The sequence below is a fragment of the Lepisosteus oculatus genome, chromosome 2 (assembly GCF_040954835.1).
Source record: "Lepisosteus oculatus isolate fLepOcu1 chromosome 2, fLepOcu1.hap2, whole genome shotgun sequence".
Taxonomy (NCBI): domain Eukaryota; kingdom Metazoa; phylum Chordata; class Actinopteri; order Semionotiformes; family Lepisosteidae; genus Lepisosteus; species Lepisosteus oculatus.
The window spans coordinates 6,607,165-6,632,172 of NC_090697.1; positions in this window are offsets into that span (position 1 = coordinate 6,607,165).

Here is a 25,008-nt window from a genome sequence, read left to right on the forward strand (position 1 = left end):
AGTCTTTTTTAGAGTTTGCGAGTCACGCTATATCATTATTATTATTATTATTATTATTATTATTATTATTATTATTATTATTAAAACTACTTTATTCCTTGTGTAATCACCCAAGGAATACTTCAAATTTCTTTTTTGACTTCAGTATGGGGTAGGAAGCCACAGATGATTGTTATCTGTATCATATCAATGTCAGAAAGGAAATGCATTTCCCTGAATGCTGTGAAACCAAGTGTTCCAACCCTATGTACTGTAGCTTCACATTTAAGATAATTGATGTCCAGTGCCAAAATGAACAGAGCTTTAGAACTTTTTCTTGATTGTAAAGTTGTGAGAGGAAAATAGGGAGCTCGAAGGGAATATTTAAAAGTTTATTTTTCTCCCTACTGTCACGAACACGGACTGAAATCCGTGTCAGATCTTATAGAAGACCCTATGCGATGCGGTAAGAGCTGGAGAAAACAGGAGGCGTCGTAAAAGGGAACACACAGGGGTTTAATAGTGAACAAAATAATAGTGACAATCCATGAGACAGTGAGCGGGGGAGACAAAATGGCATCCAAATCCAAACGGGTCCAAGGGCAGGTCAAAGCACAGTCCAAGAGTCCATCCTGGGACGCGACAAAGTTAAAATCCCCGGGAGGGGGGAGCACACGGACAGACAAGACATGGAGGTCCAAGGGTGACGGGGCGAGATCCTCCAGACCCCGGGCTCAGGAAGCGGGAGGTGTCGGGGATTAGGCCTATGCCCTCAGGAGACGGATGTAGGGTTTCCTGGTGCTAGGCGGGCCTCGCGACATCTTTCCCTAATGATGAGCCCCGAGGACTGGAGGAGCTGGTCTTTAAATAATAACACTAAAAGGGTACACCTGGAGAGCTTAATCACACGAACAATAATGGGAGCAGTGGAAATATATAAATATATATATATACCAAAATATATAATAACACTAGGGAGGCTCTAGGGAGGGCTGTCGGGCGTGACACATACAGGGAGTAAATAGGGTTTCACATTTAAGTTTTGGTCTTTCAGAGATGATGGCTTCATTATCAGTTCAAAGAATTGTCCTTAGGTTCAATAACTTAAAAAAAATAATACTGTTCTGTTTTTATGGTCTCCATGAGAGAAGTCTTTTGACTTTCTGATTAACACATGGATCCTGCTGAGCTTGCTTCATGTTAGGCTTTGAACTGAAAGATTTTTTTTTCTGTGGTACTTTTTTATTTTATTTTCATGGCAGAAGCTTCTTTGCCTCTCAGACTGGATGAAACACTGAAAGCATTTCAGAAATGCTTAGAAGTACACCTAAAATGTGAAATGTCCTTTTGCATTTTTCCTGTCAGGGATCCTGGGGTAACACTTTGAAAATTAATAAATGCAGGCAGACATAAAAGCTCAAAATGTTGGTAGTTAGCTTGCAATTCCCGTTGGGTGACTGAGTATCTGAAATTGAGATATATTTCCTCAGGAATTGTAATCCTTTCCTTCACCACAACCTTCACTTTAAGAGTCCTTGCTCTTTAACTTCTGTCAGAAAGCATGGCCTGTCTCCCTCAGTATTCTAGCCTTCTGAAATTTTCTGTCAGATTTTTCCAGTGGCAAGCAGAAATAATCAAAGCCTTACAGCAGAACAGGTCCTTTTAATAACCTCAGGGTGCTTGTGGCTCAATAGGTGGTACAGATGCAATGGGAAACTACAGGAATGATTGCTCCACCTGCCGCACTCCAGTGTATGTGAGTTGTTTTGATAAAGATGTTTTTCTGTAAAACATAGGTATTTTGCAGTTTACCATTTTCCTTCTTTTTGTTAAACTAACTGAATAATAACTCCACTGCACATAACACTATCTCTTCCATCTTCTCTGTCAGGTTTCTCAGTGATTTAGTATTTTACAATAGCAATACCTGAAGACCTAATCCAATAGATGTTTTTATTACTGACAATGACTGGAGCAAAGTATTTCAGGGTTTCTTTAGAAATAAAAAATCTCAAAGCTTTTTAAAAATGAGCAAAACATAATTTTCAGTAAGCAAAAGTTCTTGAAACTAGGGAATTTTACATTTATGGGCATATTTTATACATATATATATGGTCTTTCCAGTATTGTTATTTAATATGTTCGGAGGCTTTAGAAAGAAAAATAATAATTTATCATATCATAAACACTGTGTCAAACGGTGTGTAAAGTTATAAATGTAAAAGACTAAAATGATTGAAAAAGAGGTATCCTAAATACATACTGTATGATTTGATGCAGTTTCCAGGGTGTGAAAGAACTTATTTACACATACAAAAAATCTGGCATTCTGTAGTTTCAGTATGCATTTATTTTACAGCATATTATTTCAGATGCATTTGTTTGATATGACTTTAGATGTTTATTATAGTCTTGGGATTGAAGAATTTGTTCAGTATTATTTCACCTTGATTTTTAAAGGTTTTTTTGTTTCCCTGACAAACATTTTTTTCTTCTTTTCCCAATACAGTTAGATTTAAAGATACATTTCCAAACAACACTTAATACTTAAAGCAGGGGAAATTCAGGCAGCATTTCTCTCTTGAGCAAACATCTTGAAATGTTTTTTCCTGCATTTCCACTACTTTCATTCTACCTAAGGCACAGAGTGGAATAGAGAAGGGCCTTTCTATCTTTAAAAAAATCTTTATTGCTACCCTTTTGGGATTACACTACATTTGATAACAAAATGTTAGAATTGAAAAGGGTTGCATGACGAATCTGTTACCATTTTCTCTGCTGTAAGCTGCAGATTTGTTATCTCACTCAAAACAAATAAAGCTTCTCTTTCTTCCAGGAGTCTGGCCACAGCAAAAAGTGAGAACGTAAATTGAGAGAGAGCTGAAACCCTCCGTACAATTTCTTACTCGATGGTTAGCATTTCCCTCTGCATTTTAAAACCAAAATCCAGTTGTGAGAGACGAGTGAATAAATCCACTGCTCCTTCAGCCCCTCTTTGGCAAGTGCACATTTTGCTAATAAAGCAGAGGCTGAAGCGATCACTTGCTGGATACATGATGAATAAAATGAAAGGCTATCTCATGTTACAATTGATTTCAATTTACTGAACTACGCACTGTGCATGTTGATAAGCCTGGTAATGTATTTTGCCTTACCAGTGCTTTGCTATGCCTCTTGCATGGGGTCCTACTTCATTTTCCTGGCTGTTCATTCATCAAAGTTTTTCTAATCAACTACTTATTTCCTTCGATCCAGGCGATGTGAATGAGATGGCTTATAGTTTTCTTTGCATTTGAAATTGTGAGCCAAGTTTTCTTTAGTAATAAGCAATGCATGAAAAAGTTTCAGGTTTTAATGGATTTCTGAAGAGAAATTATTGACTTTGTGTGAACTAAAATTTGTGTTTCAATGGCTTCTTCTATCATTTATAAAATGTTAAGCATATTTTAAAATGTATTTTAATATCTTGTATGTTATAATTGTTATTGCTCTGAGAAAATAGCAAGTTTACTTCTCTCTGCCCTCATTGCTCATATTTATTATTTCTTCTTTCTCTTATTAATTGTAACCCTAGTAATAAGAAGAACTATAGATATTTTTAAATAGCTACAGTATGTGTGGCATACTGTAAGTGAAAACAACTTTGTCAGTTTCAAGAATTGCATATACCCAGCAAAATCAGACTTTAAAATAAAATGTTAACAACCTAACAGAATACACATACAGTACCCATATAAGTGTACATATTTGTAAATTTGTGTGCAAGTTTATATTTTACCATTTTGTTGCATGCTGTCTTGGGTCAAAGACATGATTGTAAGGAAGAGTTCCTTCTGTGTGGAGCTTGAAAGTTTTTCTGTATTTCTGTGTTCTGTTCTTGGAGAGCTGTCATTTTCCCCCTTTCAAAGAGAGACTGGCTATGTTAAATTGTGTCTCTAATTTATCCTTGTGTTTGTGCCTTGTAATGGACTTGTTATCCCAATCAAGGTTTTGGTCCCATAGAGGTTTTGTTCCGGCAGCTCTCTGCAGGATGAAACGGACAATGGATTAAATGAACTACATCATCTTTTAAATTCTCTTCAAAATGCTGTGTTTCCAGGAAGGTGAATTAAATAACTATTCAAAACATTTAAAAACGTGATATATTAGCTGACAATTAAACAGACCAGTAGTTCTCAAACTCTGGTACGCCGCCAGCTGGTACGCCATATGACCCTGGAGCTTTGTAGTGTAAGCTGAAAAATCAGGACGGGTTTTCATATTTTCTATTTAATACGTGTGGAATACGCAGCCTACCTATTACGATACAGTGCGCGCTAATACTTCAGTGGACACAGAGCTACTATGTAAGTCTATACCACTCTATAGGAATGTGTGCTACGGACACAAGTGACCAATTTTATTTAAAACAAAAGCTATCTCCAGCAAATAGGGAGGTAGTAGAACGTGCGTGAACAATTTTGGAACAATGCCAATGTTGTAAACACAGCAATGCATAGAAATACGTGCTATGAACGCTGGTAATCTTGTGAGCACAAGAAAGTGTGATCGATAACAGAAAAATATTTAAGAACTGTTCTGAGTTAATTTGACAAAAATACAGAGAGCGTCTCTGTGTTTTGCTCAAATGCGCATGAAATAAAAACTTAAAATAAATACAGAAATAAAAACGGAAACGTGGAAAAATGTAAGCTTGCAGATTGCTAAAGCAGGTAAGCCCCACACTATTATGTGTGGAGAAAAAGCTGCTGAACAGCTCGACCTGCTGCCCCCCCGCATGACACGGTCACTTACAGAATTATTGAAATGGTGGATGATATTAAAAGTACACTGATAGAGGGCGTTAAGATGAGCAGATGTTTTTCACTGCAATTAGATGAGTCTGTTGTCGATTTGGCCAATTTGCTCGTTAACGTTAGATACGAATTTGAGGGAACGTCCCATGAGAACTTTTTGTTCTGTAAGCCCCTACCAACAGGTACTACAGGAGAGCACATATTTCAGCTTCTGAATGAATTTATCGAAGAGAATGGCATCGACTGAATAAAATGTGTCGGAGTTTGTACAGACGGTGCTAGAGCCATGACAAGCCAACACAGCGTTGTAGTTGCACGAATTAGAGAGGTTGTTCCAGAAATTAATGGACGCATTGCAACATCCACCATGAGACCTTTGCCGTCAAGAAAATGCCTGATGATTTAAAATCTTAGACTCTGTTGCGAATTGTATCAAGGCTCAAAAATTAATTCACATCTGCTTTGCTCGACTAAATAGGCTCACCCTTCTCACTGAAATGGTGCTTTTTATTTTTTTTATTTGTTGTTGTTATTGTTTTTTTCTGTAAAACAGTTTGCGAAGCCACCTTTAAAGGTGCTATATCAAATAAAGTTGATTATTATAATATTTATTATATGTATGTGTGAGTGTGTGCACGCGCGCTCATGTTGGTCATTGTGAATTTCTGGGGTTCCTATGAGATGATGACTTGTAGGTGGTACTTGGATGCTTTGGTTGGATTAGGGGTGGTACTTGGTCCAAAAAGTTTGAGAACCACTGAAACAGACCATTTGTGGGGTGAAAATGATTTTACTGGAATAAACACACATGGATTACATATCTTTTCTTGTCTTCATACAGTTTAGAAGTTTTCGTTTTCTCACAAGTAAAGGCTAATGTGTTGAAGCATTGCAGGAGTACTTGTCATTAAAAAAAATCCTGTATATTGTGACAGACATCGAGTTAGAAGTTTTCAGGCAAGATCTTGGGATGGAGTTTGCTATTTTATTCAGTCCAAAATCAAGAAAATTGGTTTGTACCTTATGATTCCAAGGGTTTAAATAAATCACTCATTAAGTAACACTGACTCAGATAAGTGACTACTTAAAAATCCATATTACCTATTTATTCCCAATAAAATAATTTTCCTTTATTTTCTCTATGATTCTGTATCATGGCAGTGCCTCATGCCTTTGGCCACATTTATATCCCACATTTCAAGCCCTGCACCTGCAAAGTTTGTGACAGGTGTCCTACCCCCAGCTGGGATCCCACCTTGAATGTTTTCTGTCTGCCTGTCAAACTCTGTTGCGGAACCTGCCTAATCCTTTCTTTTCTTGTGCTTAGGGGTCAAATATACAGTCCCAGTTCCCTCTTCTTTGTTTCAGTCCAATTTCACTGCTTTCGCTCATATATCCCAGTTGGTATTCAATGTGGAAAAAGCCTAGAAAACAAGCTCTACCATGTAATATCCTGAATGAGCATCCATTTCTGCTACTACATATAAGCCCCAACACTAGCAGGCATACTACCAATGTCCAGGGCAACAGGCACACTTTGCTAATGTTGTACGGAACAGTATGCGGCACGACTGTCTTTGTTTTGTCCTTTCCTGCTTTCCTTTCAGCATTCTGTCACCTGGCTGTCTACATTCTATACAGTGTGGATTCTGTTTGGGTGTTCCAACAGGCTCAGCCTTGTGGACAGGCCTGCTGTTTATTTATTCTTTCAGCCAGGAGAGATCAAGAAATATCGGAAATATCACATTACTCATGCGGTAAATGTCTTATTTCTACAAGTTTTGTTCAAAGTTATTGAATTAGGGTTATGCACAGACGTTATACACAGAAGATCAAGTGTAAGGACACACTTGTCTTGGTATTGATCATTTTACATCCCTTCCTGGCTCATGCGGTTGTCAGGTCCTTATGCTTCTAGAACATATTTCTGCATTATAGAGGGAATGCAGATTTCTTCATTTCTTAATGAATCTCTTAATTATGTGTTTATGTGTTTAAAGATAGGAAAACAGGAAAGCAAATGAACAATGAAAAGGTGTCACGATTGTAAGCCCCTCCTCTTAAGGATGCTCCGGCTCTTTCTTGTTTGTCGTTGATTTTTTGCACCTGCCTCCGGTTCCAGCCCCCTTCCTACAAAAGCCAGACAATCCTACCAATCTGGGCTCAGCTTTGGACGCCCGGAAGCCTGCCTACCAGCGAGTCCAGGAGAGGTTCGATGGCATAGGCTTCGCAACGGCGGCGTCCTGACCATCTGGGTCCGGGGCTGGGAGCGCCGGGATCCCTTACCCTTTTTTATTCCCCTGACCCTTCGCCAGATCCCACTCCGGCTTTTAACTTCATCTTGTCTCCGCCATGGATGGACCACCCGGTTCTGGACATTTGCCTTCCCATGGATTTTCTTACAGACCCCCTTTGGACTTGTTTGCCTTGGTCAAGCCCCCCGAGCACCAGCGCACTGTCGACACCCCCCCCTGTACTTCTTCCAGCCCCGATCCCAGTCCTTTCCCCCCTGTTTGTCTCACTCCCCTCCGGATTTTGCCATCTGCATAGGGTCCTGAAAAATGCTTCGTGACAAAAGAAAAGATTCAGAGCATTTTAAATAGATATATTAAAAAAAATACTCTGTCTCTTCTTACACAATAAACTCAGTTTGCCTTTGGGATCATATCTTATCTTAATGTTTTAGTGAAACAGCAATAATTGGCAAAAAAAACTGTTTGCCTCATGATTTGGTTTTGATTTTTCAAAATATATTTTATTTTTTTGCTCAAAAATACATCTTTCTTTTCTGATCTAGCAGTTAGGCTTGGCACAGAGGTCAAAATGTATACCTTATCTGAGAGCAGTGTGTGGTAGTGTACAGTATAATTTGAGTCTCCTCTTTCCATGTAATTCTTTTTCCTGTGGACTACGGTAAATTTCTGTCTATGCCCTACTATTCCCCTGCATATAAAACCTACTCTTAAATAGAACCCTAAGTGTTGTCAGACTCAGACTACATAATGGAGGGATCTGTTAAATTTGCTGTGTCTAATTAGAACACTATGTAGCATTATAGTAATTCATTTGCTATTGAGACACACCTTCAAACCTACAAACATCTATATCCTGTATAATTTACTTTATTTAACAGTATACAGTACATTTACGCCTGAGGAGATGAGATCCCCAGGTTAATTATCATGTTTCTTCCAACTAACCAAAAATAACGCTGTACAAAAGGACCATCTCTGAAACACTATATTAATGTTCCCTGTGAGCAGGCAGAAAATGTATCATTAATCTGGGTAATCTGTATGCAGTAACATACAGTAAAGCCCCAAGACAGAGGCCTCAGACTGACATTAGAGTGTGCAGTTAAAGCCCCTCCTGTGATCTACAATGCTTTTTAGTCACTCATACAGCAGGAAGAGGCATACTTGGTGAAAATACTATTATTTCCCTCCATCTTTAAGGCTTACAATGGTTACAGAATTACCATTATGAAAAGCACTATATTATTTTCTTGACAAAACTGGTATCTGAATATCAGGAGGCAAAAATAGCATATGTTTATATTTGTCTGAAAATAATGTCTGTACTACACAACACTTGTATTGTAAGTATTTCAGGTGGGCAGCTGCTTCAGCATCAGTAGGCTGCAAAGGACCAAGTAATTGGTTTATTCCATGTTAAAAAGAGAAGAAAGAAAACACAACATTTTGGCTGTGGAGCCTTCTTCGGGTGTAAGCTTAGCGTTACATTTATATTGCAAGACACATTTAAAATCTTAAATTAATTAGATTTAAAAAAGAAAAAGAAAATTTAATTTCCATGGAAAAGTAACACTACAATAACTCTAACAACAATATATCTAGCACTTAAACAACTTTATTTTTTATTTTATATAGTGCCTTTAAAGGTGGTTTCTCAAAGTGCCTAATGTCTGCATTTTATAACTATATAAACATGTACCATAATTGGGTATGCAGAAGGAACATTAATGGACCTTTGAAAAATTGAGAAATTATGCTGGTTATCATCATTATTATAATTTTTATTAGTGTTACTTCTATTATTATTACTATTATCTTTTTAGGACTGCACTACTTTGTTGAGTTCATTGTCTGTCTTTAAATCTGGATGCTTTCTTGGAATCTTAATGGGTGAGCAGATGTCAGCCCAAGTGAGATGGGACTTAGGTCCAGAGGACTACTTGTATATATAGATACTAATTTTGTTTGGCTTCTCCAACATTTAATTTCAGTGTGTCTGACAAGAGGAGAAAGGCATTTTTAATGATTAATTACATGAAATGACACAATTAATTTTGCCAGAGATCTTGAATGTCAGTCTCAAAGCAGTTTTCCTTTTATGAAAGAAGACATGATCCTTGCATGATTCATTCATCCCTGAGTGATGAGTCTCACTCAAAACCAGTGAAGGTCAGATTACACTGAAAAGAATATAGATTAGCAGAAGGGCAAAAGCAGGATGATATAGTATATATCTGAATGTGGAATAAAATATGAAGTATAAGCCTGTTTCATTGATAACACGATTGGTAATTAAGACTTCTTAGTTATTTATTTTACCGAGTGTAAACAGTATTTCAGATATACTGTAGTGTAAGCAAACCATGTAATACTTTATTAAAATAATTTATTAGAATACTTTATTCTCTGCCTATAGGAAAATCACATGATCATATGCTGTTGGTCATCCTGTAGAATTTTCTGAGTATTTTAGTTTGGTAGGGTGAATCAGCCATCTGGCTCCATTCAGATTTAACTGAGTTAGATACCACTTGCAGCTGTGTAAACACCTCAGAGCTCTACTGCACTAATTACTACAGACATATTCTTAAGACCTGTGACATGTGTGACAGAATATGGGGTAAAGTTGTTGGCAGTGTCTACTGTGGGTGAAGCATAGTCTTTATCTCCTGCATAACTTTCCCTTTTTACTGTTTATAATACAGGGAGCTACCAGAGCCACAGGACAAAAACCCTGCGACCCGATTATAGGGTTCTCCTGAGATAACTAAGCAGAGGTCTTATCAGCGAAATACTGTGCTCTGTGGATATAAAGGTGTGGAAAACTGGTCTGACGAGTCAGTTATCTGAGTCCAAATTGTTGTCCTAAAAACTGACAGTTTTGACAGACTGAGGAATGTAAAAACCAAAGATTTTTTCATGATAATATTGAAACCTCTGTTATTCTGCATACTGTAGGGTCCTCACTACTATTTCCTAACACAAGCTGCCCAGCATGCTATTGAAGTCAGCACCCTACCTTGTCTCAGGAGAATCCTGGATGAAATCTTTGGACCAATTAACAACTATCAAACATGCTAGACGGGCCAAATGGACATCTCTCATTTATAAGCTTTTCTTTCATTCTTACCTCTTGCTATCATGTCATGACTAGGACTAAAGAGAAAGAATTGTCTACATTAGTGAGCCACGGACCTGTCGCTGCTCTGCCCAGATGTAATTAGCAACTTATTCAAAGACAGAATGCGGTGCCGTGGTTTGCAGAAGATAATTCACTTTCTCCACCACCTCACTGTTTTGTTTTCATGTGATGTTATTAATTTGGATATCAAAATGTCCTTGCTGAATAAATGCAATTTACTGTAAACACAATTTGAATTTTAAGTAATGATTAGTTTAGTAAATGTGTAACTTGATGGTGAGAATTTAATTAGCTTTGATTCTGAAAGCCTTTGTGGAAGCTGACAAATCTTAATAATTTTAGCTGTACTTTAGATTTCTAGACAACTGTTCTACAAATAGGTGGGTTCGTAAGCGTTCAAATGAGTAATATTGCTCATTTCCATTGCTCAGATAGGAGTTGTTTGGATGTAATACCCCTGATACACACTTTAAAGGATATTAGTTGCTGCAAGCGAGCCAACTTACCTGTGTAAAGAAAAAAACCTTTTCCTTATTGAAATTTCATATATACATCTGTCAGTCTTAATGTCTTTTAATTTCCTTCTAAAAATGCAAGTCCCTAATTACAGCAATGAACACTGCTCTCAAACATTTGAGAGGGGTAATCAGAGAGAACTTATACAATATTTAATTGTTTCTTCTTTTCAGGTTTCTCTAGAGGGAAGATTGGGGTGTTTGGTTTGCAGCTATATTCAGACATCAGTTCTTTTGTTTTCAAATGAATCTCAGCTGGGAAAAAATGTTCCAAACCAATGTCTCAAATGCTTAATTTACATAGCAGTAAGCCCTGAATTGAACTACAATTCCTGATTCTTATTTCCATTTTTTTTCTGTGATGATGCTCTGTTTGCTCATTCTCTTGATTTATATCAAGTGTCCTGATTGGTGTTTTTGGTGTGTTGATATTTTTTAAGAAATTCATTCAACGGCACCTCAGGCTAGGAGAAGGACGGTTTATCAGTTATTTTTTGGACAAATAACTAATATTTGCAGGACCATTATTCTGATTTATTCAAAATGGAAAATGTTCTATGTTGGTTTTAGCTCCCACAGGGTAAGAGGATGAAGCAGTAGTGAAGTTGGGCACAAATTGAGTACTTCCATACTGTGGAAATATGTACAATACTGTACTATTATTTGCCTAGAAACTATTGTTCTTATATTGTTCTTGACATTACTGCAAAAAATAGGATCACAGTGTAATTGGCTTGAGTGTTTCAAATTACCAAAGCTAAACCAAAAGCAATTCAACAAACATGATGATGGTCATTGCTAAATGTAGCCCGGCCTTCACTAATAAGCATTTATAGATGCAATTTAAATGTAAATACAAAGCCCAGCTGTAATAAGGATGCTCATTAATATTCAATTTAGTTTGATTGCATAAATGGTCTCTTTATTACAATAACATAGACAAATTTCATGTTGAAATTTCAGGGGGGGCAAGACAGTGATGCAGTGATTAGCATTGCTGTCTCATAGCGCTGGGGCCCTGGGTTCAATTCTGGGCTTGATGTGCAGTCTGTGTGGAGTTTCTATGCCCTTCCTATGTTGGTGTTGTTTCCTCCTGCAGTAATTGGTAGGTTAATTGGCTTTAGGGAAAACTTGTGCCCTGTCCAGGGTGTGCCATGCCTTGAGCCCATTGCTTGCCAGGAAAGGTGCTTCGTTGTATATTATTCATATAGATTTGTTATTAAACACATAAACCAGAAAAAAAAGTTTTCAGTTAATTCCCAAAGGATGGGTGTGCGCCGTTGTTGTCTTTTTGATTCCTTTTTCCTCAAAAGATATGCCTACAGTTGCAAATAAATACATAAATCCATAAATAGGAAGAGAAGCATAAATAAAGAATTGGGACCCTCAGCACATGTTCCCATAGAGTGGCTGGATAGTGATTTGACTCAGACTTTGGGCTCCCTATTTCCTCCTTTCATGAGATTAAATATTAAAGCAAAGTTAGGGCTCAGAAGCTGAACACTTGAAGAGATTCTAGACCAGCTTTTCTTTTCGGGACTGAGGCTTCATTTGCATGTTGTGCTTACGAGTGTGCCATTGCCCTTCAAAGCAAAGCAAGCATCCCACTCTCTTGACCTCTTTTACTGCTTCACTCTCTCCTCTCTCAACAGCCAGTTGGTTAACTTACCCTTCTTTTTGGCAGTCTAATTGTAAGACTATATTATTCCTTTGAAGAGCAGTGAGAACAAAGTTAAGCAGTAAATTGAAAAGGGTGCTCTTTGTCCATGTTTTCTTTTCTGTTTGGCCTCCGTCTCATGTTTATGGATAGCCTTTTTAATGAGAAAGCTGTATAAATTAGCTCATCAAAATCACTGCACTTAAAATAACTGTAAAAACCCATACTTGCTTTGGAGTTGTGTACATACAATATATTTACACAGTATGCACATACAAGCAAATACCATTCTTCTGAAACTATCAACACAATACATAAATTAATATTTATTAACATATTTCAGCTTGTATCCATCAAGAATGTCCCTAAAGTTGGATAGCCTTTTAACTCCCCAGCAATACCTATGCATTCTCACAACATTCAGCGTGACTTACATTTGAATGAATTTACAGTAAGTGAAGATTGCCCATTCATTTCTCTCTATATCGTTCTGATCCCGGGCTCTTTCTTATACGTTTTTGTACCACCAATTGATAAATACATTGTGAAGAAACAAAGATTGTGGACCAGAAAGTAAATATGCAACAAACTGCTGTATGTCCAAAATTCGGCAGCCAGGATCCTGACTAGGTCTAGTGCAAGTGATCACATTACTCCTATCCTGGAGTCCCGGCTTCCTGTCAAATTCCATGTGTGTAAAATCCTCATGCTCACCTATAAGGCTCTGCATGGCTTGGCACCTCAGTACCTGTCTGAACTATTATCGCCCTACTCCCCACCTCGCAACCTTCGCTCTTCTAATTCTGCTCTCCTTACTGTCCCCCAAGCCCATCTACATTGTGTGGGTGACAGGTCCTTCTCCTGTTATGCCCCCAAGCTCTGGAACTCTCTGACCAAGGATATCAGAGGGTCGACTTCTCTGAACTCCTTCAAATCCAGACTCAAAACCTTCTTCTTTAGAAGAGCCTTTACTTAACTGGTTCCATTCTTCACCCCTCTGCTTTTCCTACTACCACCATCCACGGTCTCCTCTGTATATTGGAATTGTATTTTATGTTGTGAATTCTTTTAATTTATTGTTGTTGACATTCTGTAGAGCACTTTGAGAAGCCACCTTTAAAGGCACTATATAAAATAAAGTTTTTTATTATTATTATTATTATTAGTACTAGTAGTAGTAGTAGTAGTAGTAGTATTAGTAGTAGTATTAAGTCTGTTAAGTGAGAATCTAGGCTGCTCACATGCAAGACAGGCACTGTATCTCCTTCAGTCGTGTATATCTGTTCTTATATGTTTTACACAATGTTTCTCACCTTTCATGGCACAATGGACAACTCTGAATGAATAAAATGAGCTAATTAATTGCAATTTTAAATTTTCTTTTTCAAACATGTGAATGGGTGTTCTCTCTTAAATTGAATTCAAGTGGTCTTTTTTAACATGAATGTCCATTTCCTTTCACGCCCCACACTCTCCCTCGCAAACGCCCTTCCATTCCTGTCACACCCCACACTCTCCCTCACAAACGCCGTTGCATTCCCAAACCCACTGTTTCAAAATCACATTCCTAATTGAACCCCTCACATTCCCACATGCACCAGATTCCACAAATTCTCACTCTCAAAACCATTTATCCTACCACATCCCTTTCCTTTCACTATTTAAGGTTCCCTCTCACTCCAACCTTTGCTCACTATTGAGAAGCCTCTTGAAGTATTCTCCTGTGTGTGGCTCCTAACCTTCTGACTGATCTCCTATTGCTATCTCTTTGCTCCTGCCTTTTGAATTTTGTCTTTGGATTGTTTTTGGATATCTGTTGTTACCGAACCCTTTTCAACCAAGCCTCTGGATCTTGTCTTTGGATTGCCCCTTTGCTACTCTGCGTTCTGTGGGATTCATGGTCATGCACAGGGATCCTCCTATTCTACCGATAGGTTCCCTGACATTTCCAGTGTTGCCAAAGCATGACAGTACAATTAACTTAAATCATGACAGATAAAATTTAGATATGTATGAGTAGGAAGTATTGCTATTCTCATCCTTGTATTGGTTACAGACCCTGACTCACTTCAGTTTAAACAGAGTCCTACCTGTTGTTACGTCCCGGTGTGGGTTTTGTGTGTGTTTTTTCTGTTGTTCCACACTGCTGACCCTTGATTGTTCTCCCTTCCCCATTGGCCAACCATCACACCAATGTTTCAATATGATGTCATCATCAATCAGCCTTCAGCCAATCAGAACATATCTTATTCACTATATAACATGGAGGCTTTCAGAAAGAAAAGGCCTTTCGTTTGACTTCGGTCCCGTTCGGTTTTGGTTTTCGCTTCGCTTCGCTTCGCTTCGCTTCTTGTTATTGCTTCGGCTTCGGCTTCGGCTTCGGCTTCGGCTTCGTTTGTTGGTTTGTTTTGCTTTGTGTTTGTGTATTTTCGTATAGCTTCAGCTTTGTTGTTTTGTTGGTTTTACGTTAGTTTCTTTGTACTTTCGTTTGTTTGTGTGTTCATCCTTGATTTGTCATTACCTTGCCCAAGTGTTACATGTTCAACTTATGTGTTCTTTTGTACCCTGCTCCTGTTGATTACTCTTGTTTTGCCTTATTTGTTTTCCTGGTTCATTTGTGTTTTTGTGTGAACTTTTGTATATAGGTTAGTTTAGGTTGTTGGGTACACTTTACACACTTAGTTGATTTTGTATTAGTACACTAGTTTAGTACAGGTGAGTGCCATTTGTCTTGTATGGTTTTGGGTAGTCAGTGCAGGTTAGCTAGGGTGTTGAAGACGCCGAGGACCGTGTGTTTTGGGTTTTCTTTTGTAGTCAGGTTAGCTTTCCCTCACTGTCCTAGCCAGCTCCATTTTGTTTATTTTCTTTTCTTTGGCACCACTCTAGTTCCTTACCCTTGTTATCACGCTTCCTAGTCCCTCACCAGAATCCCCCTGCTTCCAAAATAATTTTCCTAAATGTTACACCCCTTTTCCCCTAGACACTTGGGGTCGTAACATTATCCATCAAGAGAAGACAAAGGGGGAGCTTTAGGTCCAGTATTTAACCTGACACTCATGTTGTAGTAGTCACGCAGTCTTATCTGTGTCTGAACAATACACTGTACATGCTCTATCATAGCTGAGGTCTTAGGCCTGTGCCTAATCAGATTAGTGGTGGGAAGTCACAGTGCATTTCAGCTTATCTTGAAAGATTGCTATTAATGAAGTCCTTTCAGAGAGTTAAGCACAAAGACACCAACTTTCTCTCAGAGATCATCACTATCACATACAGTAGGCCATTTCTTTATACTTTTATACGATGCATGGTTTCAGTCTCTTGTTATCATAGCTGCACCTATTTGGAATGGGTAACGTTGGACATTGAAAACATCACAAAACAATTCTACTCCTTAGTCTAAATATAGCCCTGTCCCTGCTGGAGTCGCACAACAGCTGTATTGTTTGTTTTCTTTACATAGAGAAACCCTGTTCAACTGAATTCTATTAGACTTTTCCTAAAAAAAAAATTTCAGATTGGTTATTTTTTTATACCATTGGTGTTTTTCTGTTGTGAAATGTTTTTCCTTGCATAAGAGTGATCAAGTAATTAAATTTTGCCCTTTATTTTTTGTCCTGACTATATTTACAGTATGACTTGTTTGACCACACCTGTAGTTACTCCCAAGCCTTTTAGCTACGAAACTTAAATAATCATGTTATGTCTGATGACCACAAGGAGAAAAATAAAATGCATTGAATAAGTACACAAAGTATTTCTTCTTAAATACAGAATGTGTTTGCTCTCCACATTTGACTCTCCTATTCCATCTCCTTCCCAGATTCCCCTCTCTTTCCCATTCACTTTCCTTCCCAATCCATGTCTTTCCTCATCCTTGAAGATGTTTTTCTCTCTTGCTTTATGTCTGTTTCTTCTTCCTTTCTTCCTCCCTTTCTTCCTCTAACTCTCTGACTTGTCCCATATTCCCACTCTGCACATCGTCCTGTCTCCATTTCTCTCTTTTTTACCATGACATTAAAGAGAGTCTCAGTTGTTTCTAGGACTGTAGCTAAAAATACATAGAATATATTAATTAAATGCCAAACAGTTACAGTTTAATACAGGAGTGTCAGATTCAATTCCTGGGGGGGCTAGTGTCGTCTGTTTTTTTGTTCTAACCTGATCTCTCAGTTACATTGTGGGTCCAATTATTTAATTAACTGCATAAATGTAATACTTGGAACTTGGCTCTGAGGTGTCTTGTAAGTACCTATACCTTTAATGAAGTGAGTACTTTGAGTTATCCTTTGTAAAAGACTGTACATAATACAGTATGTATAGGAACAAGTAAAGGTTTATTCCATGCTGAAAAAAGAACAAAAGAAACACAATGTTTTAGCTGTTTCACAGGATGTTAACCCCTCTGACATGTACTGTATTATGAGGCCAGTGACTAAATATTATTCCAGCACTGTTGTCTATTCAATGATAAAGATATTAATAGTGCTGAATTCAGGCTACATACCTCTTGCAGTTATGCCCCTGTTTTAATAATACTGTTAGTTTGTTACCAGTTTTTATTTTGTATGTCTTTGTGTGTACTGTACATAGATTTTATTATATTAATTAAAATATATAACAGTATTCTAATAGTGTTGTATAATCTTCATGTTTTACAATATAATTACATTGTAATTAATTTGATATAATAACAGTTTATAACGTGTTATAAAGTGACATTATACAATTAATAAAATTATGAATAAAAGATACATAAACTGTAACATGCTTACATAAAATATCACATTTTATCATTTGTGCCTAAAGGTGTTTATGGGTATGTATAGTAAAATTAATTGGAGGCACACTGTACTCTAATTTTTTATTTAACAGTTGTCAAATGCACACCTTCATCAGGACAAATGTTTTTAGCTAGACAAAGCCTTATATAAATGAGTTCCTTAACTGCTGGCATCCCACACAACAGGAAACCTGTTTTTTTTAAGAAGACTTATTAAATGAATGGACCCATCTGGCCATCCTGACGTTGTTTAAAATTCATTACCTGACTGAAGGACCAGAGACAGGTGTAATTATTCTCATATCGTGGGAACCTCTATTATTGCACACAGACAGAGGCCACCCAACGTACTGTGTGGCTCATTAAGGTCATTTTGCGCATCTAAATTTATTGAGGTAAAGGGTTTGTGTACTTATGCAATGGTCCATCTGTTTTCTTAACCACCTGGACAGGACACCAGTCCATCACAGGGTACTGACACTCACACCAGGGTGAGCTTTTCTCAGAAGACAATTAACCTATGAGTATAACCTATGACTGTGGGAGGAAACCCATGCAAACACAGGGAGAACATTCAAACTCCACACAGATAGCCCCCCAGGAATTGATCTACTGTATAGTGTCATGGGATAGTTTACAAAAAAAGCAATAATGTCTCATAGGTAGAGGTGCCAGTTCCCTGGGACCTGAGTGCACTTGAGCACCCAGAACACCTTGCACTCTGAGAGCTGCTGAGCACCCACTTCCAGTATAAGCAAAAATACACAATAGTCCACAATATGGCAGCAATATATTATATGCATTTGCAATAAACTTGAGAGACTAGCAAAAGTAAAGCATAGATGTATTCAAGTCAGTTGGGTCTTGTTTCAGCCATGGCCTAAACAGACTGCTCTTTAGCTGATGTGCCATTCCAGAAGTCAGCTCACTGATGAAGGCAGGACCCTGACTGCTATATCCCACTGTGCTTAAGGTCATTCATGCTGGCGGACAGCATCTCTTTCACAGCTGCACAAGTGGTAGAGGAGTTCACCAGATATATCCCTGCCAATTCAGAAGGAGTAAAACAAGGAGAACTTTTATTTTTCAAGAACACGGTGTTTTTTTATTTATTGTTCCAGAGGTCAGTGTATATGAATAATTGTTTTTTTATTACACTTGGACGGGGATTGAAGTTCAACTCAGAGTTGAATATTGTGAACTGAAAACTTGTCACTTTAACATTTTTCTCTTATCCCTTACATATTTTTAGCTTCTGTTTAACTAACAGCTATATCTGCTAAATGGTTATTTAAATGCTGAACATGTTAATTCTTTATTTTTCTTACAAGGAGAAATAGATTTGCCCATTGACTGTATTCTTGTAGACATTTGCTATCGCTTTGCCACTGGATCATAATGGTGTTTGTGTTATGGATTCAACAATGGGAGGAAATGGGGATCCCATTATGCTCTCCTTTCCTCCATGAAACTTTGGAAAATTGTTTTGTTCTTGTTTGGAATTTGAGGAAGGAGTGTCATTGTTGCTCTGCTTTCTAGCACTCCTCTCTACAGTACATTAGCGCAAGTTGTATTTCTCATTTGTAACCATACAAAGGCTGGTAGTTAGTAGCTAATTGATTTGAGGATCCATCTGTTTCTTGAAAGTCAGGCTCTTGGCTTCAACAACATGACTAGGCAGCTTGTTCCATACCTCCTCAACCCCTTAGCTAAAAATGTGTCTCCTGTTCCAAGTTTTAGAGAGATAAGATCACTTTATTAGCCATATACAATTTCTTGCACTAGGAATTTGTTTTTTCACATACACTGTCTTGCTCTCCATGAGACACAGAGATGGGGAGAGAGAAGTCAGAGTGTAGGGTCAGCCATTTATATGGCACCACTGGAACAGCTGGGGTAAAGGGCCTTGCTCAGGGGTCCAACAGAGTAGGATTCCTCTGCCAGCTGCAGGATTTGAACCAGCAACCTTCCAGCCACAGGCACAGATCCTTGGCCACAATGCCACCACTCCACTCCAACACACCTTCTTCTTATGTGCTCTGAGTTGTGTTTCAGTGTTCATTCTGAAGACATTCACTGGGTTGACTTGCCTGTGAGAATTTTGAATGTGCGTATCTGATACCCTCATGGTCTTCTGTGCTGAAGAATAAAGTGATTCAGTACCTTCAAGTGTAGGAAAGTTTATTAAGTCCAAGAATGTTTCTGGTTGCTTTTTGGGGGGCTGATTCCACAGCAGAATATATTTTCTATAATGAGGTGACCTTAATTGTATATGATATTATAATACTAGTGTTTATTGAATTTTAACATAACATCCCTTGATTTATATTTAACACTTTTAACTATAAGTTTAAACATTTTTCTCTGCCAATGTCACTACAACTTACAAAACATATTGTTTACCAGATGATTAAACCTGCAGTTTAGCATCTTGATGTATTCCTGAACACTGACTGTACTGTAAATGTTTGTGAAACACTATTCTTAGCTTGAAAACCATCTCCATCTTTTCTGACATGGAAAAAATGACATCAGTGCATTCTTTTTCCAAAAGACATGTAATGTAATGACTATGTATATCATGATAGAATATTAATGTGCAACTAGCCATTTTTTTGTCAGATACATCTGTTTAGTTCTAGTGCATGGACGCTAAAGGTTTTAAAATGGTTGTCTTTCCATCTCTGTTTTTGTGCTGTAGTAAAATATTATGAAAGTCATGCAATCTTGAAAAGGTACGACTGATTGATTTCCACCTGAAAAAATAAATAAAACATCCAAACTAATATATATAGATGTACCTCTCTCTCATATCACTTGTACCAATTTGTGCAACAGACCATGGTACCATCAGTACTGTTGGTTGCTAAGGAGATTGAATAGATTCCCAATACACTACTAAAGGATCAAGCCCTAGGCCCTGGTGTGACTGGCAAAATGTTCAAACCAATTGAGCCACCTTCCCCCTCAATATAACCATCCTTCAAGAAAACCAGTTTACGCAAAAGAATAAATAAACCCATACCCTTTTTTTGATCAAAATCAAGTAATGATGTTATTATATGGATTGTTCATCTGAGAGGAAACATAATTGCAGGTGAAAGTCCTCAGAACACATTAGAAAAATCATACAAGGAATGTGTAAAGAGATGACTAGAGTGTCAGGGGTCAAATAAATTAGAATATCTCTAATGTGTAAGAATTTTTAATAAACTAAACATGTTCCATAAGCTGTCTTAAACTTAGAGAAGGGACAAGAGTCAATGCATCTAATTCGAGACTTCAAAGCAACATTTTCCTTTTTATGTGCAAACTGTGCTTTCAAGAAATGAGGCCAACTTTCCTCTGCAATTTAAAAATTCAGAGAATGCCTCTTTGAAATGTGCTAGTGCTGTGCTCACTAAAGTAAACAATTTTGCTGTCGTCAAATGGTGCTTTGTCCTAATACTTATTTATATCAATCTTTTCAAAATGGATTTTCAAAGATGAAAATGTCGTTTATTAATAAAATCCTGCATTAAGAGGAAACTGTGAAAGTGAAATTACAATATCAATAAACAAACACTAAAGAATTATGTACAGTATGCTACAAAGATATGCATTCCATTTTTTCTTGAAAAACATAATCTAAGCCTACGATATGACCTAAAACTAGTTTTCTAAAATCACCAAGATGTTTTGATCAGTTGTTTGTGGCAATCTTAATTAAGATGCAGATATGTGGTGGGCCAAAATCTTATTTGGGTAGAGAACATTATTCAGTGAAAAACTGGTTTCCATAGAAATGACAATATTGCTGTTTGGATTAATATTTACCCTAGCGGTCATAATATGGGAATACCTGTAAATCTGTATGAAATAAAACTATAGGAAAGACGATCAACATAAACTATACATATGTACAGTATGTGTACATTTTTGTAATATAAATCTTCTCAAACTAAAAATGCGACAACCATATTTTCTTTATTAAATTAATTTTTCTCATCAAAATAACTCATCGTGGTAGCAATGCAGGGTGCACATACTGTACTTTAGCAGTGTACAGTAACAACATGTAGTTTCTTTGCCCACACAAATCCTATGAATCTCCAAGAGCATTTTTAAACTTTATTCCATCTTTTGTTCTTATGTTCATTTTGTGAAACATTGGCATTATTTGTGCCAAATGTCATTTAACTGGAAGAGGTTACTCATGAAAAAGAATTAAATGTTAATGTTGACACATGATTTAAACTTTCAGACAATGTGTGTTTGTATTAAAAAGGCAAACAAAATATTGATCCTAAAGTCAAAAGTGGAGAATTCCAATCAAGGAATATTATATGGAATTGTACATTTGAACAGTCATACACTAAGGAGTGTATACTGTACACTAGTTAGGCTCCTAGTTAGGCTGTTACATTGTCAAAATGTTACATAAAAGATACTGTTGCTCTGGAATCAGTGCAGAGAAGAGCAGCCAGGTGCATTCCTGTACTTAATGACAAAGATGAAAGAATTTAACCTTTTTTTGGAAACAGAGAAGACTATTAGACGACTGGATACAAGTATTCAAAATTCTCAAACGCATTGTCAAAGACAGTGCAGTGGGCTTCTTTAAAATGAACAGTGAAACACAAACCAGTGCACGAGAGCACGCTGGTCTAAACTATAAGGAAGTGAATTAAAAAAAAAACACTTTAAGTGCTGTGGAATAATGGAACACCTTACCAGGCAAGTAGTCTAAGCGGATACTTCGGCTTTAATGAAACAGCTGGACAAAACACTTGGATCGATAAGCAACTAACTACTGTACCAAACGGTCCAGATGGGCAAAATGGCTTTCACTCGTTTGTAGCTTCTCTTATATTCTTATCACTTCCCTGCCAAAACGCTTTGCTTTCTGAAGTACTGAAAACGATTCTTTTACTGCTTTTCCACCCACGACCCCTTGAGGTTCCTTGATGACCCCATAGATACAGTGACCGTATTCACTTACTACTTACAGTACCTGTAGTAAATTTCAGCTTTTAATTATTGTATAATTGGTATTTTAAATGCCTGATCTCTGTATAGCTGAGTTGCCACTTTGTACTTAGTTATCCATAGAGAAAATGTGCTTAGAGAAAAGTCAATCCTGTACTCCCCATAGGTGTATTAGTTTGCTAAGGAACTAGGGAACAAACAAATGATGAAATAAGAAAAAAACATTGCCAACTCTTTATAAAACATAAGCAGGTTTGTTTAGTATGAGGGCACAAAATATGGTGGTTTAAATGTTAGTATTGTCTAAAAGAAAGCATGATTTTATATTTATAACAATCAGCTTCCTGAGGTGGAGAGAAAGAGAGTGTGCTATAAAGAGAGTCAGACTCAGTCTCAGAGTTAAAAAAAAAAACTGGTGCTTTATTGTTGAATATTACTGAAGCATGGCTCCACACATGGTTACATATTAAATTCTGAGCAGTTGGGTTGCTTTTTTTTTCTTTCAGCATTAGCCATCAGGGTGATGGCAGATGGCTGCTTTGCTGTGTATGACTCTCCAAATGAGTGGGTGCTTGTCACTGTGTGATCATGTGTATCGTTGCCACCAATGTAATCACTGACGATGTGAATCACTTGCATTGCTAACCAAATCAGCATGAGCTTCACAATTGGAATGATTTATATACATTTAACAGGGAAACATACACCAGCCAGACTGACTGGCCTTATCATACCAATATAGATTTGGAGGTGTTTATATTCATCTTTAAAAATAACCTCTCTATTACTTTTTTCTGTATAGAATGAAAACAATCCCACAGACTTATAACAGCAGAAATGCAAATTTCTACAAAAATAGTGATTAATTGGAAAACCCATAGGAAACAGTAAATTCAGTTCCTTTAATCTTATTTTACAAATACAATTTTATAATATAGAAATTCATATTATATTAATCTAACATTGTAAAGTTTTTAATCTATTAAAATCATGAATTGTTATATATGAGGAAGAAGAAAAGAACAGAGTCATGAAGAGAGTTCAGAGATTGGGATTATAATGAAGTCATGATGGGTAAAGGCCAGGAGGAAATTTGGGCAGAACACTGGGGTGACATCCCTATTCTTTTCAAGAGGTACCCTGGAATTTTTAACAATCATGGAGAGTCAGGACCAGGGTTTTACATCACATCTAAAGATCGGCACCTACTTACAGCATAGTGTTTCACCATCAATATACTGGAGCATTAGGACCAATACATTCTGCAGGGTGAGTGCCCCCTACTGGCCCCACAAACACCTCTTCCAGCAGCAACCTTAGCTTTCCCAGGAGATCTCACAACCAGGTATTGGCCAGGCTCACACCAACTTAGTTTTAGTGGGCTGCTAGCTGTAAGCTTCAGGGTAACATAGCTACCAGCTGTGAGATTTGGAACTATAAAATCGTGAAACAAATAAAATATGACAGTAATATGGAAGTATATTTAAAACTGACAAGTGGAGTCATTTATTTACCCAAAGGGTTGTAGGAATATGGATCCAAGCTAGCCAGCCGTGTGGTTGAAGCTGCTTTGGCTTTAAGAAACAACTGGATGAGATTCAAGGATCAATAAGATGATCTACTGTGCAGGCCCGTTGGGCCAAATGTCTACTCATTTGTAACCTTTCTTATCTTCTGTTTATGTTTTTATTAATTTGATTGTATAGGACGTATAATGACTTGACTTAAGAGACTATGTATGGTCTGTTTTGTGATATCTGTTTAAAAAATGTGAAATCTGTTTTTATGTTCTTGAGCCAGTAACAACAAAACAATTAGAAATTCGTTTTGCACGAGGAAAAATAAATCAACAATATATTTCTGCATTTAAGAGCCCGAGAGAAAACGTTGCTCAGAAAGTAGTAAGTACGACAAACATACAGTACAGTAGGTCTGCTTTTCACAGCAGTAAGATCTTTGAAAACATAATGGCAGCATAATGAATTACTCACAAAAGTCAGACTTTCTCAGTTTCATTTGGAATCCAGTCCAAAAACAGAAATTACTCCCACATAACAGAAAGAGTTGGCACCTCTGTAATAGCAATCCAGTTTTACTGAGAGGAAATGTAATTTGTGGTGCAGGCCTGTGCCAAATCACAATCAATATGACTGCATAGATTTGGTTTGCCAATTCTCTTACTTACATTGTGAAGTGGCTTATGTATGAATTCGAGAAGGCGTCTAGACAAAAAGAAATACACTATTTTCAGTAATCTCAGCGACCTCCATTACCAAAGGGTGCATTTTAGCATCTGGCAAATATCTGTTAACATCAATAAATGTAATAGTAATTTGTACAGCAGATTGGATAAATTCAATGAAAACCCCATAATGCATTAATAAGTATGCCACAATGAGTAAGCTAAGGTTTGACAGTCATCCCATTTATAAAGACTTTAGTCTTCAGCTCGCACTCATCTGACATCCGGTTCAAGACAAGTTAAAGACATAATTAATAATTACAAACAAAATACTAGATAGTAATATAATGGGTAGTCATGTTTTAAAATGTCCCGCACCAAATGAAAAGTTATCTAGCACATGTCTACATGAAGACATTGACCTACTTATGAAACCTGCTAACCAGCTTATGTGGAACTCCTTCCTTCACAGTATCATAGTGTGTCTGTGTTTTAAGCTGGAGGTCATACGACCAGATTCCACCCAGGATGGAAAACAATAAGTTATTTAAAACTAAAATCTGGAAAGAAAACCTTTGCAATGATAAGGAATATTAAAGCAGGATTAATCAAGAACATGAGACTAAAAAAGTATAATCATATTTAAATTTTCTTGGAATATGTAATGGAATATTGCGTATAGTATATTAAACCTTAAAGAAACCATATAATTTTTTAACTCAGAAGAACTTAAG